The following is an 18,288-nucleotide window of genomic DNA, read 5'->3' as shown; positions in this document are numbered from 1 at the left end:
TTTGGCATTATGCGTACTCATTGTTAACCTGGTACAAAATTAATTAATTTATTTTCGTTCTGTTCTTTCCAATTATTTTTATAACAAGACATTATATACTGTATTGACAACCACGCTATTCCTAAGATTACAGGTAAGGGTGTGTAAATTAATAGAGTTGAAGGGCAAATGAAGCGATGCAAGACAATTTTTAAAGGATACAATTTGAAAAAAAGAAGATTCCATGAAAAAAAAATTCCATTTTTAGAAAAGTATACCCAGGAATATCATTCCTTTACTCCGCGAATGTTTACATTAAAACGACCCTGAAAAGCGTTGCTTGTAAGCATGAATTGTAACGTCGACTTACACGGCCGATTACTATGTTTGACGTTTTTGTTTTTGTTTTTGTTTTTTGTTTTTTGTTTGTTTTGTTTTTTGTTTTGTTTTTTTGTTTTTGTTTTTGCCTTTTTTTATCTATTTATTTATTTACTTTTTTCCCTCGTAGAGTACTATATTTCACTGTGTTCTCATATTCTTTAATTTTGAAATATTTTATCATAACGCTTCAACTTTTAACGTAAATATTAATAATAAGGAATTTTTGAAACCTAACATATTTCCCCTGACCTGTGCTTTCCATTATAAGACACTAAGTATGATCACAATCATTAAGTCTATTACTGATTCAATTTGTTGTAACGTTCGTGATATTTTGTATTTTTACGGAAATAAATTTAATCTAAAATACCTACCGTTGATATCGTTTTGAAGTTTCTTAGTGTACCATTATTCTACTCAATAATCTCGTTTTGTGCAACTTCCGATCGATTGTCAGCTGCATGCGCCACATCATTTTCTATCGCTTTTGTCACTTTTCCTTTCTTGTCTATCAAGCTAATAAGTTGTGAATTCAATACTGTGATGTCCAGTGAGGCCCTAAGCGATGCGTCAAGTTTTGTCAGAAGGAGAACATCAATCGAATCGAGACTCTCATTTTTCAACTGGGCTTGAGAAGGAACTAATCCAGATATAACAAGAAAATAGAATACCCGAGCAGCAGTTTCGTACTTCATTTCAGCTCACGGTTACTTGGATAATGAACAAATGTGTCAAAAAACAGTTTGAGAGAAGAAGAATGGTAAGAATTTATTTTACAGAGTTCAAGCAGACATGTGCAGAGTATTTTAAGACGATCCATGAAGATATAAACTTTGAGGCCTCAAAGTGTACCAGAAGTTTATTTTATTTGTTCTGGTTACATTATGTTTATCAAATGTTTCAAAAACTTTTTTTAGTAATAAGATCGGTTATTCCATACTATTGCAGTCATCCTTGTATTAATTAATCAATAACAAATAGATATTTTTGTTATTTTTTTACATCTGATCCTCGATCTGGAAAAATATGGTTGTTTTAATAGGAGAAAAATGGTGTCTGGTTTTTACTAATGATGTAATAATTTTGTTTGGTGCTTACCATCTGGAATTACATGATATACTAATTATACGAAACAACTTAATTAGATTTTTCTGTACAATTCAATGCAATGAAAAACTTTTTCTGATAATGTATTTTATAGCTTGTCATACATTAAAATCATTTAAACTTAAAGAAATGGGCCACTCTGTCTCATGGTTATGTTGACTGGTAATGCTAGGTTATAGTATCGTGAAATCCCAGCAAATTACCCCCCAAAAATGTGGGGGTTTTTTTATTTCCCCCCTCAGAAATGCCGGACTATGGGTAATAGCTACAAGAATACTTTCATAAAGAAAGATATCTGTAAAATTTTACTTTGGTGAAAACAGGTCGGCGCTCACACAAATTAGACTGCTATAAGTAGGAGCGAGTGCATAAGATCATACCAATCACATTTAGTCAGTCCAAATCGGTATTATTCAATGGCTGTCAATCATTTGATATCAGCATTATCCTTGTATACTCGTATCATTTATGACATTAATTATTTTTATACCACTGATTTTATTGATTTAAATGATTTTTATTTTTCAAACATTTCGCTTCTTTTGTCAGATTTGTTTTTTATATCTTCTTTTTTAACTTCAGAATTTTTAAGCTTGTAAAGTTTCCAATAATGATTTTAAGGTTTTTAGTTTCAAATACTGCTTTTTCTATTAATTTTTGAATGGAAATTTTATAAAGAGTTTTTATCATCTTTCACAAATCTTTTAAGAATGGAATTAATATTTTTTCTATTGTATTATAAGTTATGTCTATTTTATGTATATATTGATAGCGAGATGTTGATAAACAATATATCCATCTATTTATTATATTGTTCAAGGATCGTATAAAAGGTATTTCGTTGGGTTCGTTGGGTTGTCTCTATAAATATAAAACAAAACAAGAACAGTTGAGTATTCTTGACATGTTTGTTTGTATGTTTGTTTGTTTGATGCTTGCCTAAATAATCATCAAAAATATGTATTCGCTGAATTACAATCAAGAACAATATGTCAGATTTTTTTTTCATAGCTGCAAGCATCTCGTAAATATAAAAGTTTAGAATTTCTATCGATTGTCTTTCTTTGAACTTCTCAGTATACAAATAATGTTATTGCATATAGTTTAGGTACAATATATATGTAAGTTTATAAATTGAAGAATTATAAATTGTTTACATTGTAGCACGTCTTGTTCTACTTCACGACATAGAGTTATTGACTCCTGAGTGAGATGACAACCGTGGATAAGATCTGTCTATATTTCTCTAATATGTGCTTTCTTTTTGCTGTTTCTGTCCTAAGATGTGTCTTCTCTCTCTTTTTAACGTTTGCAGATTTTCATCTGACCGTTTGCAACCTGTATGTTTTCTAAAACATTGTGTTGGAATGTGTCAGTCTTATAATTACTCATACCCTTTGCCATCTTCAATATCTATCAGCTGTATAAGAAAGAGTAATCAAGAGAACCAAGATTCTAGCGGAAATCAAACAAATGTAATCCAGGGACAAAGACCAGATATGGAAAACAGACATACACAACAAAGAACATAAGGTAACTAAAATCATACATACACAGTAACAAAAGCAAATGAGCAACTCGGACTCCACTAAAAACTGGGAACATGGACCAAGTGCACCCTGGTGATATGAACACTCCATACGCAGGTGCTAAAGGGATGCTGCTACAGATGAACGGAAAGTTGACAATTCTGAATGAAAAGTCATCACGTTTGTCGTAAAGTTTAGTCAATAGTTTTCCTTTACCATCGATTTTTTTGGGATCAATCAGCCTCATAAGATTGACATTTAAGAGTTCTATCTTTGTTTTCCTGTTAATTTGTGGCTGCTGCTATATCTTATTTTGGCTCACCTCCTAAATATCATTAATATTCTGGAAAGGTTTCATTCCGAAGAATTTGATATAGACATTTCACGTATCCATGAAATGGTGATAACTAAAATATTATAAATTGAACTTTAACATTGATTTTTTTTTTTTTTTCTTTTTTGAAAGAGTAATCAAGGGGAACAAGATTCGAGTGGAAATCAGCAGAATATAATTCAAGGATCAGGAAAAGAGCGGGGAAAAAGACGCACACAACATAGAACAGGAAATAAATAATAACACGTACAAGATGAACAAAAGTAAATATGAAAATCGGACTCCACTCAAAACTGGGAGCATGGATCAGTTGAACTGGTACGATAGGCGTCCTTTGCTTTTCTAGAAACATCTGCCGAGTTGCTCATAAAATGTCATTACCCCAAAATGTTATAATCTTATAATAAGTACACAACTCAGTTGGCATATTTCCACCACATCTTACGCGTGCGTATGTTCGTCGTTACAACGGTAACAGAAAAAAGTTTTGCCCCGAACTTTTGCTGTTAAGGCTGCTCCTTGTAAGCTATACTTATTTATGTTTATAAATATTAAATCGTTTTTTGTTTTTTTGTTTCTTGTTTTTTTTTTTTTTGTTTTTTTTTTTTTTTTTTTGTTTTTTTTTTTTTTTTTGTCTAATGTTTGTTTGTTTTTTGTTTTTTTTTTTTGACAGGTAATGGTTTTAATATTTACCCTGCATCTTTCAATCGATTTATGTGTGTGTGTGGTTTTACTCGTTCAGCCATTCGTATGTTTTTTTTTGATTTTTTGGGTTTTTTTTGGGTTTTTTTTTTTTTTTGTTTTTTTTGTTTTTTTTTAGATAATTACGAGTTTTTGAGGTTTGGGTTTTTTCCTAGGATTTATACCCGTTGTTCGGATTGTCTATAATTTCTATCTTTGTCTTTTCATTTGCTTTGTTGTAAGATTAGTGAAACTTAGTAAATTAAAGGCAAAGGAAAAAACCTTTTTATTCGAATGCATTTTCAAAGAATATTTATACCTCATTATTGTAATTAGTGTTAAACAGATAAATCGGCACGACATTTGGCGGTAATTGGATTATTACAGTATTGCAGCACCTCGTTAAATTAACACTGTACAAAGCTTAACAGTTGTAATTTTCTCGATTAGTGAATCTTGAATTGGTAATTAGTTTGTTGTACATAATGGATTTATTAATTTTACTTTATTGCCATAAACAATGAATGACTTAATAGAGAAAAACTTAATGCCATGGAAACTGCCGAATTTCGACATATCAGTATAAAAAAAAAACAACTTGTAATCTGTAATCACTCAGGTACGAGACCACAATTATCTGCCCTTAGCTTTTTGTTGTATACGAATATAGTTCCTATAATGGTCTCAGTCTTGTATTCTTTGCCCCATAGGCTTCTATAGTATACCTTAAATTTTCATGATTTTTTTTTAAAATGCACAAGAAGTTTCAATCTAACTTTTAACTATGTTTTACTTTATGTTCTTTGTTGTGTATGTCTGTTTTCCATGTCGAGTCTTTGTCCCTGGATTACATTCTTTTGATTACCGCTATAACCTTGGTACCCTTGATTACTCTTTCAATTAAGGAAATGTCAAAAATAATTTTTAGGTCTATTTTAGAAAAAAAAAGGCACGAACTTTGGTACACCAGGACAGGTCAAACTAAAAATAGATTTTTTCTACTTTCACTTTTATTTTGAGTTCATGGAATAGACCCCTTTTCTGAAGCATTATTTTTCATGAAAATACCGTTTTTCCTAAAAAAAAAAAAAAAAAAAAAAAAAAGTTTATTGTGTCATAGCTTGATATTTACCCTGTAATTTTGATGAAAAATGATAGCCATTTGCCGAGAAACAAAAACAGGAAAAGGCAAAAAAGAAGAGCACTATATTTTTTAGCTTCCATCTTTTGACGTACACCCGCTCAGGAATATGTAATACAAGACTGATACCTATTACTAATAAAACCTTTTAGATATCTTTAAATGTTGCTGTTTTTCAATAACTGTGTTCAATTTCCAATATAAAGACAAAATATCTCTGTCTGCCTCTTTCCTGTGAATTTTTATTCCAATTTTCATATAGGTACCCTTTAACAGTATTAAGTCAGTTTTTTTTTTAATTTAGTTACCTTTCTAAACATTAAATATGGTCTGTATTGATAAGTCATATGCCTTAACTAATCTATGAATACCAAATTGTTTCAAAATCTCAATTTTGTTTTGGCCCATATTCACAAAAAGTCAAGTTCCGACCCCTTTTTTAGCCTTAACACAAGGGAGCATCTTGATAATTTAAAATCTGCTTACTGAAACAGCCAATTGCACAAAGTTGCAGTTCTTGTTTACACAAAGGTAAAATAGAGTCAAAATGTTGTATATTTATCATTATTTTAAGGAAAAAGACACCTTAGTCCCCTAAAATGCTGATTTTCAGTCACATTTGGTACCCTGGGCATGTATAAGTGTACTTGGTAATTACAAAAGGAGAAATATCTCACAGACACAGATATATATTTTGCAAGAACAATAAATAACATACACAGAAAACACGAAAGTTTCTTCTTACTTCACACACTATTGAAAAAAATTCATTTTTTATATGTCATTACTACCAATTTTTTATAAGCTGCATTAAAATTTGAGTAGAAGTACCATTAGAAATGGTCATGTATGAGATAATTATTTATTAATTTTTGTGTTTGTTCTGTATTTTATATGGATACCAGGTGTCCCACATCCTAATGTTAAATTTTCGCGTCGCTTCTGTTTGTTTTCCTTTGATTCTCCTTTTTGTAGCTAATGTATCTTGAATTTATATGCGCGTTAAACATCACTAGATCCTTGGTTTAGTTCACTATTACAAAGGTAAAGTAAGAGTTTAAAAAGTTTTATAGTACAGACATTTATTCACCTTATGACTACTGTATATGTTTGTATATTATATGTTGATACTTTTTCTACGTTCATTTTATTTTATCATGACTACTTTGTTTCACACCTCTATGATCATCTAATGCCTGTAACACACCCTTCATATACCTTATTGTCAAAATAAATATGTCCCACCACTGACAACTTGTGTATTTAATTAAGTTTGTGAATTAATTTACAACGCTTGTATTGGTCATCTGGTTGTCTGTTCCATTCATTTTTCTCACAAGTTGTTTGATTACTATTACACAGCTTGAAAATAACTAAAATGTACATATCAGTGAACTAAGCAAAGTACTAAAAATGTGCTTAGTTTTTTATGGGATTTTAAAGCTGTATCAGTACAAGTATTCATTGATTCAAACTGTCTACAGTAAGTACATGTGATAGAAAAGAGTGGAAATAAAGATAACCAGGATTCGAACGGTAAACAAAAGAATTAATTTGAGGACAAGGAAAATAGACAATCAGGAACATGAAATAACCAAAATAATAAAAACAAATGTAAATCAGCAACACGGACAGGTGAATCGTCACCACCCCCACCCCAAACCTTGCCCACCCACCTTGCAAATTTTTCATAAAATATCACGTCCGGGGTAGGCGAAATAGGAGCGAAAAACTACAATATGGTGAATAAATAAGTACACTGGTACAGATGAATACACCATAATGACCATAAAACTTTTGTAGTAATGACTTAAATCTTATACCAACATAACTCGTAAAGCCTAATAGTAAAGCATTGTACAAAAAGACCTTGTAGTTTCGGCAAGCTATGACATACATAAAACATATGAGCTGTTATATGAAAACTCCATACGCAGGTGCTGAAAGAATGTTGCCACAGGTGAAAGGAAAGTTTACGATACGGAATGAGAAGTCATTGCGTTTGTCGTATAGAGACTGACTTCATAGTGTCTGAAGTGTCATTTGTAGCGGAAATTGAGATCAAAGGATCTGACAATGTTCTTTCGTGTGGAGAAAATCAGCTGAAAAGCATTTAGGAAATATGTTAGCGAGTAGCGGACCATCATTTCTTTCCATGGGAATACCAATTATTTGTGGAAGAAACAAGTCCACCACGATTGACAAAAATGTTCTCAATAAAAAAAACTCCACTGATGGCTGATTGACATTCATTTTCTCGAGATTTCTCGTGTAAGTTTTTAAACCAATTGGCATTGCATCGGTACTAATTTTCAAGTGCGTACGTGTTTTTGTTTGAATGACTTTAAAATAATCTTTTTAGTCGAAGATATTTGGAAGCGGAGGGTAAAATGTTTTAATATATTTATTTTATTCACTGAGTACATTCAACTGAAGCAAACTTGTTCAGATTTTAATATGGCATATTTCCAATGTCAAAAGTAAACATAGGCCGTGCCGTTGATATAATATTCCCAAACAATGTCAAGCTTTTGAATAGAGCAGTTTTAAATGTGTAATGCGCTCTTCGTAGTTCTAAATTTATACTGATCCTAGACCATACGTATTAAAAAAATGTTCAGAATTAAAAAGGAAACATTCTATAAAATTCTCATATCATATGGTTCCTATCTTTCAATGTTAACCGATTTCGTAAAATGGTGCAACATTTGATAATTATGATGAAAATTTGTTAAAAGAAGTAAATTGTTTCTGAATTCAGGTAAAAATAAAAAAGTTTACTGACTGGTTTATTTTACAGATTTAGTGAAAACTTCTTAGTTACTTACTTACTATATTGATTGTAATGTTTGTGTTTGTTTATCTCAAGAGAGATACGTAGAGCAAAACCAAGGAATGCATGTCAAAATTTGAGTTTAATGGTCTATTACGCACTTTTAGTTATTACAAGAATAAATGGCATTCGTTTGTTTGTTTGTTTTGTTTTGTTTTGTTTTGTTTGTTTATTTTTTGTTTTGTTTCTTGTCTTTTGTTTGTTTTTATTTTGTTTCGTTTTTTTTGTTGTTGTTGTTTGTTTGTTGGGGTTTTTTTTGTTTTGCTTTTGTTTCGTTAAGTTTTTTTTTTTTTTTTGTAGTGATCAACATTACCATGGTTCAAATTCAGTTGAGTCAGCCGTACCATAGATGCTATTATGCTAATGTGACTATATCTTGTTCTGTAACTGTGCAAATTCTAGAGTGTGTCAGACATTTCTGTTATACGTTGTAGATACATTTTAAAAGGAAAAAAAACAGAAGAAATGCTCTGGGCATGCGCGGATCATCCTCATACATTTTTTTTTAATCTACGACAATAGTTTTTAAAAAAAAAGTGGTTTGAAATTTAATATGAGGCATGTGTAACATGTATAGGATGAAGATGCTGTACACTAGAAAGATCGGTAGATATGTCATTTGTCATACCAGTATACTTTGGACGGCTCGTCCTCTCTCTGTGTTGTACCATGATATCAAAATCAGTTTACAACGAGAAAGTCTGAGTAGTTCCGATTTTATATGCCCGACAGATCATTCTTGTCAGACTAAAATCGGATCATCAGTTAAAATCGTATGAATTACGTCGATTATCATTTTTTCTCTCGCTTTCACCTGATATGAAATGCGTCATACGTGCTTGTATTATCTTTTATTCACTATTTTTTTCTTCCTACTAAAGTAAGTCATGATAATTATATTGCTTCATATAATATTTGCTCTCTAATGACTTGCATTTTAATGTGAAGTAAGTCCAAATTCATAATTTAGAGATAGCACTAACTACTGACATTTTATTGTAAAACCTCCTACAAACAAGAGGCTCCCAGGAGCCTGAATTGCTCACCTGGTTAAAGTTTGTCTTTCAAGGGTAATAAATTTAACAAGGAGATGTCCAACAATTTTGACTGAAGAAGACTTTGGTAGGACTTATCATAAGGATCATTTCAGCAATTGAAAGATTCTATCTATTATAGGTTTCAAGATATTGGTTGAAAACTGTAAAAAAAAAAAAAAACAAAAACAAAAACAAAAAAAAATCATCTTTCAATGGCAATAACTCTTACAAGGAGTCGTCTGACAACTTAGATCCCTAAAGACCTTTGAAGGCCTTATAATAAGGATCATTTTAGCAATTGAAAGAGTTTGGCTAAATCTAACGGTTTTGAGATATATGCGAAAACTACTGTCTGACCCCTATGTTTTATTTTTAGTTATGGGGCCATGTTTTTGATGGATCAAAAGTCCCCAAATCAATTCTATGCAGGATACCCCAAGAAACATTCATACCAAATTTGGTTCCAATTGGTCAAGTAGTGTCAGAGGAGAAGATTTTTGAAAGAAATAACATTAAAAATAACAAAAATCGTTGAAAAAGGGCAATAACTTCAACATGGCTTAATAGATTACAACCAAAACTTGATCAGGGATAGATCTCATCATGCTGAACACTTTTACCCGATGCTAAGAATTTAGCTAAACCTAACGGTTTTTGAAGATATATGCAAAAAACTAATGTCTGAAATCTATGTTCTATTTTTAGTATCACGGCCATGTTTTTCAACGAATCAAAAATCCCCACATCAGTTCTATGCAGGATACTCCAAGAAACATTCATACTAAATTTGGTTCCAATTGGTCAAGTAATGTCAGAGGAAAATATTTTTGAAAGAAATAACATTAAAAATAGCAAAAATAGGGCAATAACTCCAACACGGCTTAAACGGATTAAAACTAAAACTTGATCAGAGATAGATCTCATCATGCTGAACACTTTTAACCATGTCAGAATTTAGCTAAACCTAACGGTTTTGGAGATATATGTGAAAAACTACTGTCTGACCTCTATGTTCTATTTTTGGTAACGGCGGCCATGTTTTTCGACGAATCAAAAATCCCCACATCAGTTCTAAGCAGGACCAAGTTTGGTTCTAATCAGTCAAGTAGTTTCAGAGGAGAAAAGTTTTGTACAATTGTTAACGACGACGACGACAGACGACGACGACGACGGACGCCAAGTGATGGCAATAGCTCACATGGCCTTTGGCCAGGTGAGCTAAAAAATTTAAACTATAAAACTAGGCTTTAAGAATTTAAAACTATTCTAATTAAATGTTATCTGTACCTGTTTACAAATGACCGTAAGGTTTATATATATTGTTTTATGGATATTTTATGTCTTCAATGCTGTTAATAATGTCACGGTGTCTCCTTTTACTAGAATTATAACATGTAGGTTGTTGTCTCATTGGTTAAAATATAATAGAATATCGTATGATTTCTGCTTCTTTTTATGTATTTTTTCATTAAGGGATTTTCAGCTTTTTCAATCCATCAAATACATGTACTAAACAGAGTGTGTGACGTGCAGGGTATTCATACAAAAACGTGTACTTGTATGATAATGTAATATGTATAATAAGTGTGTTTCATTGTTTGGTTTAATATCATTTTTAAAACCGACGTCCCGTGTTTCCCACTGGGTTTTAATAATTTTCGAGTAAATACCGCTTGTCTCAAAGTGAAAATTTAAAGTCTATCTTGAAAGTATCTTTCAGACAATGTAATTGTCACAATTAAAAATCCAGTATAAGAAAAATGAACTTGGGGCTAGTAACTACCAACCGCTCAGCAAGCTTGACTCATTTAAATTACGTGTATCACGGAATATTTACGTTTGTGATAAAGACATGACAAAAACACCATGACTGGCATTCAAAATAAACCGATTTTACAGCTGTAAATTAGCTATTTAATCTCAGATACTGGTCTCTTTCCTCTAAGTGAGGACACGTGATATTCTACATACAGAATAAAGCAGAAAGTATATCGTGAATTACGGTTACCTTGTGTATGAAATCTATATGAAAACTGCGAATACTAAAATTTCGAAAGAGAATGCAGCCAAGAAGGCTATAACAACTGCGACGCATGCGTCATATTTTACATTGTATGTACCAAAACGAGTCGTGGTCCTACTTTCAACACGGTCATAAGTATGTAAGAGTAATCAAGGGAACTTTATATCCTATGTACTGTGCAGAGATGATTCTATATACAGAATAACAACTAAAGTGCGTTATCTTTTTGAATTTTAGTATTAGCGGAAATTGAAAGTGCCTATTATGATTATGATTTGTTCCTTTTGAAGCATAAAAAATAGTTAGTAGACAAACCTGTATCAGTTTTGAGATTGAGAACCTGCTGCAAATAAGCCCTTGTTGTTCAAAGGTCATACCTTATGTTATGAGGGTGAACAAAATCGAGAAACACTAATATGATCTTTTACATGGTTGTGGACTTGTAAAAATGTTCTTCGTAAAAGGCGAATATATGTAATAAAAAAAAACAGTTGACAAAGAAAATTGCATTGACAGACAACCTTTACTCTATACTGATATACATTATATTGTAGAAAATTCTAGTATGGGAATAAAACATAAGCTTACATGTCTTTTTTATTATAAGCAGCCATTTTTGGTTTGGAGCTAGGGAATGTACAAAATGTATTACAAATCTCTTTCATCTGACTTATTGTTCTATTGAACCCCCCAAAAAAAGAAACAGAGCTTTCCATATAGCGCGTGTAATTATAGAAAACAGATTGTAATGTAAAATCAAGACATTTAACCAAGACTTGTTAAAACACTTCACTGTGTTGTACAGACAACTACTGTAACAACTTATTAACAGCAGTGCAGACGTATCAGACAAACTTTCGTTGTTATTCGGTATATTATGTACATCACTACACAATATATGCTGATACATATATTAAATCCTATGATTTGTATAAAAATCGAAACCTTGAATCAATGTTCTATTTTTCATTCCTTTTTTAAACCTTTCTCTGTAGATTGGGATAAATAAAATAAGCATTTGATAAAATTTAAATAACGCTCATGTAAATAAAAATTATATAGTTCTTATTCTTTAATTTTTAAAATTATTGATGACCATCTTGTATTGTCTTTAGAAATAAAGTGAAGGGAATTGAGATCGCAGCGTCAAACAAATCTATTGCATATATAGCTTTCACATTTTATTTTATTATATGTTATTTTATTTTATTTTATCATTATTTATTCATTGTTTTTCTTTTTTTTTTTTTTTTTGGAAACCTATGTCTGAAAAGATATGTGTTGTGCTAATTCGGAATAAACATCTTGAATATTACGTGTTTCTGTATTCCAAAGGACGAAGCTAAAAATCGCCAGGTGTCACCCTGCTCATCACAATTAACGAGGTCGAACTCACTTCTTGTTTGTTTGTTTTTCTGTTTAGACAGAAAGTTGGAAACAAGTAATTATTACACTTTTTCTAATTGAACAATAGGAGATAGTTAAGAAATAGAGTCTTATACAACGGAAACAATATCTAAATTACCGGACGCTGTTACTCTACAAAGACGAACCCGGAACAAGGCTGTATGGGTGCTCAGCAACAAGTCTGTGTGTAACAGGGGTTTAGATTATTGTTGAACACTTCAAATTGCACCCTGTGCTGTGGAAATTTAACAGATGGGTAAACACAGGAACTCATTAACATCAAAACCTGACAGGAAAAAGTAGACAGATATCGGTCCTGGAAGGATTGAGACTTATATCCACTTGGTGCAAAATAATTCTCAATCTAATTCAATACAAGTCTAACAGAACTGTAGATATGAAATCGTTGTGATCATCTTTGAACTATTGTCATTTATCGTTAAAGGATTATTATGAATTAACATTTAAACCAATATAATAAAAAAATTATATATTTGTTTTGTTCCCTTTGTTAAATTGGTGTTACAAATAACAGAAAAAGCACATGTCGAAAGTCCGGTTAAATTATGAAATATACGTGGTTTATAAATTACTGATTCACCTTAAAATAAAGAAAATATTTGGTTTTTAACCTTTTTTAAATTATTTTTTCCCTTGATTTCATGTTAATTTGGTGGTGACTTTTTGAAACTACAAAATTCTGATACACGCGTTATTTTCCACTTAATCATTATTAAAACCCAATTAACTTGCTGATGCAGTCCATGTACATGCTAGTCTTAAAAAGTCCCTGTACCTGTTAGTATTGAAATCTTCAACAAAAAAATTGAGAAAGAACTCGTCTATTAATGCCCCACAAAGCAAATATAACCTGTTGACTTTATAGCGACTTTATAAGCATACTTGTAACACCTTTCTATATTATATATCGACATTCATTATTTACTCTTACATCTCTTATCACTTACAATTATTTGAAATTTACTATTAACAAAGAAATCCGCGCTACTCACTAAATCTCTGACATCCCTAGTAAACCAGTGTCACCAAGCTGATTATTAATAATGATGTTAAGCTCCTCTAAGGATTAGATGGTCCGTGGTATGAGTATTAAATTTCGCTTGACCACGCTATATCGTCATTGGATGTGCAACTATTGATGATGTTAGTTTCATTTATGACGCGAATGGATTTATCAAAACGTGCGGACTTCAGTTAGATATTTATACTTTTGGATAAAAATTTGATGCGTACTTTCAAATAGATGATATCATTGAGGAATTATTCAAACTTGTAGTACTTAGATCGAGTATACATATAAAAAAATCATTACAGTATATTTGTTTCTCAGACACACTTAAGGCTGTAATGAAGTGTGGGAAAACCTGAAAATGTATCTGGACAATCTTGGTATTTAATGACAAAAGAAAAGATTACCATAAAACAAAATCTTAAATACTTTGTATGCCATATAATACTACATGTATTCATACGTGAAGCAGTATAGATATCTGCATGAATATTGCTTATACTGAACTATTCATGTACTAAGGACTACAAATTCCTGTGGTTGGTTGGATGCAGATATCAATGCGTATTACCATATATGTACACTTTCTGACGTTTGCATAATGACTGGCAATGATAAATAATAATTGACCTTATCCATGAATTTCTTGGAGCCGAAAGTGACCAAGATCGGAGTATATAAAGCTGCAGGTTTTACCACAGATGTGTAGTGTACAACACAGTTAAAGATTGATCTTGTAGTAATTCCGGATGATATATTGCAATGGTAACCAAACAAACATCCTTGTATCAGTAGAGGGGGTTTGATTAAGTCGGAAGGAAACCACAGAGTAATATATTCTTGTAAGTAGAAGTATTTTTGGGTTCTGTATTTACTTTGATACGTCCTCATTTAGAAAAAAAAGATGCTGGGGTTAATATTGGTCTGTTTTCAACAGAGGCTTATTTTTTGTATTTGTGAAATACATTAATGACTTTGGTGATCTTAGTTACTTAATCAAATCTTAAGTTCGTTTCTAAGATGAACCAAGAAGATCCTATGATATAGGAAGCCCACATTTTGTTTGTTCCAATGTATTGTTTAACTTATCAGTGCGTCAGGAAAAGCAGAAATGTTTTATATCGTAAGTGGATGACTCAGAATAAATGTTCGAAGTTCCCTAATAGATCAACTAAATTATTATTTTGAATTTTGTAGTGATTTCTGCGTAATTTATTTTATTTTTACCATTTCGGTAAATTGCAAAACAACACGAGCTTGTTGATGAATATTATCTGGTCCCTCGATACTTTTTGAAATTTAACTTTAAATTATATTTTTTTTAAATTAAAACTTTGAAAAATACTAAAAAAAAACGATGTTACAGCATTTTAAATTAACAATCAGGCTAACCGGTATTTAGCATTGTATTTTGACATATTACTAAAAAAAAAACTATCCACTTCCCCCATTTGTAGATCTCTGGTTCCAACATCGTTACCCCTTTAACAACAGTAAAAAAAAGTCACATGTTAATTTCAGAGAGCGATTATTTCATTGTATAAATAAAGGTCTATGATTTTCCAGCCGTTGTATTAGCAATATACGTCGAAAATCTATAGAAACACAGACCACGATATTTACCTTTCAAAGAATAATGTAGTATTGTATTGATCAATTCAGTGTTTATTCTTCAGAGGAAATCATTAGTTGAAGATATGGCGTGCTATGGAAACTATAAATTGTAAAACTGAAGTGACCGCGAAATCGTATGTGCCCCCCTGAAGATTTTTTTATTCAGTATCAAATATGTTGGTCAAGTACATTTTATAGATAATATCAGGATTATTAGTAGTAGCATGAAAACTTTCATTTTATTTTGATAACGAATTTTACATTTATGTCGTATTTTTGAATTGGTATTGTATTGGTGTTGTATTGGTATTGTATTGGTGTTGTGTTGGTATTGTATTGCAATTGTGGATTCTTCTATAACTTATTGGTAACAAATGTTTTCGGATTTGAGTTCTTGTATTAAAGTACTCGTGTATGTCAACTAGTGTCGAATAAGAAAAATACACTGAGTTATTACCAAAACGTTTGGGTAAAGAATAGCTGTTTGCAAAATGCTTGTCAGAAACGGGACGACTTGTCATACATGTTCATCCAGGTTTTGTGGAAATAATCACTGAAATTTATGAACGGATAAGTATCGTATCCTAATACAGAAATATAATAGAAAGCAAACTATTCTGCGCATATAAATAAGGTTTTATGTAACCTATATATACATTTTTTGTTTGAAAGATTAAACAAAAATCTATATTAATCTTAAGATTTGTAAATGTCCATATAACTATTTATTGTGGTGACAAGTTTTACAAATCTTTCGTCATAGACGACCGCTTTCCAAACTTTGATTTTAATTGACAAAAAATTCACTTATAATAAGAATCAAAACCAAAGTAAATGTTTTTGAAGCTGTTCGTTTTTCTAATCCATGTCCTAAGCAACTCAAATGTAGTTGAAGATTTAAAAAGAAACGAGTGTCATGGTAATTCAAGAATTAACTAAAAACGTTAAATTTTCTTTGGAAATTCACGTTTAATTCTTAAGTTCCAACACAGTCTCTCAAGTAATTGCTCCAAATCTGTAAATAAGAGCACCCATAATAGTTACAAAATGTAATACTATCTTCAACCACAATTGAATCTGAGGACTTCGTTGATTAACCACGATTGTTGGGACTTATTTTAGTGATTGGATTTTTATCATTAATCAAAATTTGCTATAAATATCTACATTTATCATATCGAGGACAAACATTTATGAGTTAGATTTCTGTTGTTATTGGTGAACAATGAATGATAATTTTAATCAAACGAATGAATGTATATTTATTCCTACCCGAAGAAATCCCTGATAACTTAAAGAATCTCAGGTAAACATAAAGCGGAGAACTTCAGCTTCAGATAAAACAAAGCCAGATTAAATCTTATAAATGTGTAAAAGTACAAAGCAGTCGTACATGAGAAGATAGAGTAATGATAAAAGCAATTTACAATAGCTTTTTATGAACAGTGCATTGAAAACATATGCTAAAGACACAATTCAGAGCCGGAAAAGAGAAAAAAAACAAAACTAACAGTATAAGAAAAAAAAATTCATTACTTAATAAATGTAACCCAAACACTTCCATTAGTTGGACCATTGATCATGTGCATCGGTAGGGTATGCATCATATCTATCCAATATTTTTGTTAATTGACTACCTTATTTTGCATGATTCTTAAACAAATATGTACACTTACATGTTTTGTGCAACATGCTATACGGCATGCATCATCAAATAGCGTTACATCACACTCAAGAAGGATTTTAAAGTTATATATCAAGTGAAGTTAAGCGTGTTGGCATATTCACGCTTGTTGCATCTTCTACTAGTATAATGATAGTTTTATATGTTCAATATCTTTATTTCTTTTGCTTGTGCTCGCTCGCTCTCTCTCTCTCTCTCTCTCTCTCTCGTACACACAAACTTTCAGAGTTCAATAGGAATTAACATGACTACGTCTAAAATTACTTGCAGATTGACCAAAGACTTTTTACTCAATAAACAAGATATAACTCCCTAAATTACCGTACATTTGTACGGGTTGAGTAATTATTCATTTTGCCAGCTTAGTACATCTACTTTCTGTCATTTATAAGAAACCTCCTGTGTGTAGAAGTCAATTTCTGCCTTTTTCAAAATCTTTAAATACGCCCCTGTAATATTAATACTAAACCCAACGTCTTTATATTAGTTAATACAACACACTTTTGAATGAGAAAAGCTCATGTCTTGTGAAAATGTTCACATCGTACACGTCGTAAATGAAGAAGCTGTTGTGAATCTGTGGAGATTCCATATGCAAATTCCAATGTCAAATTAAACAAAACCATTTTTTTTCAAATAGAATTCATGTATTCATGCAATACATGTGTAGCTTTTAAAATTTTCAATATACTGGATTCCCTATTTAAGTTTAAGATCCTTTTTCCAAAGCTGTTTTAAGGGATAAATGTAAAATATAAACAGATGTCTTATTTCAATGCATACATGTAGTTATTGTATGTAAGTATCAACAATTTAGTAAGCAATATCATAATGTCATATTTCAAATTTTGCTTGTTATCTCATTTTAATACAAAATACTTATTTTAAAAATAGCTACAAGCTTTTATTGTATCTTGATGTATTTAACTTTTTGACATGTAGTATAATTTATGATGAAGTATATTTTTATAGAAGCATTTGGTAAATGGCACTATTTGTTCTAGACATAAGTCTAAAAACTTCACGAATATAATATATACGTGTATGTGGTTAAGCTAGAACATTATGTACAACGGCTTAACAACATAAGATAAGAATCATTACATTCCAATATCAAAATTATGTGGAGGAAAAATATGTTTTGGATGTATATATTGTATTTAACCTGTGTTGTACTTATTTTAATACCCCGTCAAACCCGATTTCCGACTGCAGACATTCAAAGGTGAAGATGACTGTTTTACATGTCTGTTATCCCGAATCCATTAGGAACTATTTCTGCAGTATAAAAGTGGAAGCCATTTAAACGTCTTGAGAACTGTGTATAGTCCATAAACAGTTAATTTGTGGACTCACTGGATAACTTCAGAATGAGTGTTTATATTGATATACAGAATGATAACATTAGTTCATTTTCAATTAAATAGTGAATGTTTAAACCGTTCCATTATCTATAGGTTTTTGACTAAATATTTCAACGATCCTTTTACTTAAAGGTTTTCTAATGC

This window comes from Perna viridis, chromosome 2 (assembly GCF_037379345.1).
Source record: "Perna viridis isolate PV_CMFRI_1.1 ecotype Kerala chromosome 2, ASM3737934v1, whole genome shotgun sequence".
Lineage (NCBI taxonomy): Eukaryota > Metazoa > Mollusca > Bivalvia > Mytilida > Mytilidae > Perna > Perna viridis.
This window is presented reverse-complemented; position numbering follows the sequence as displayed.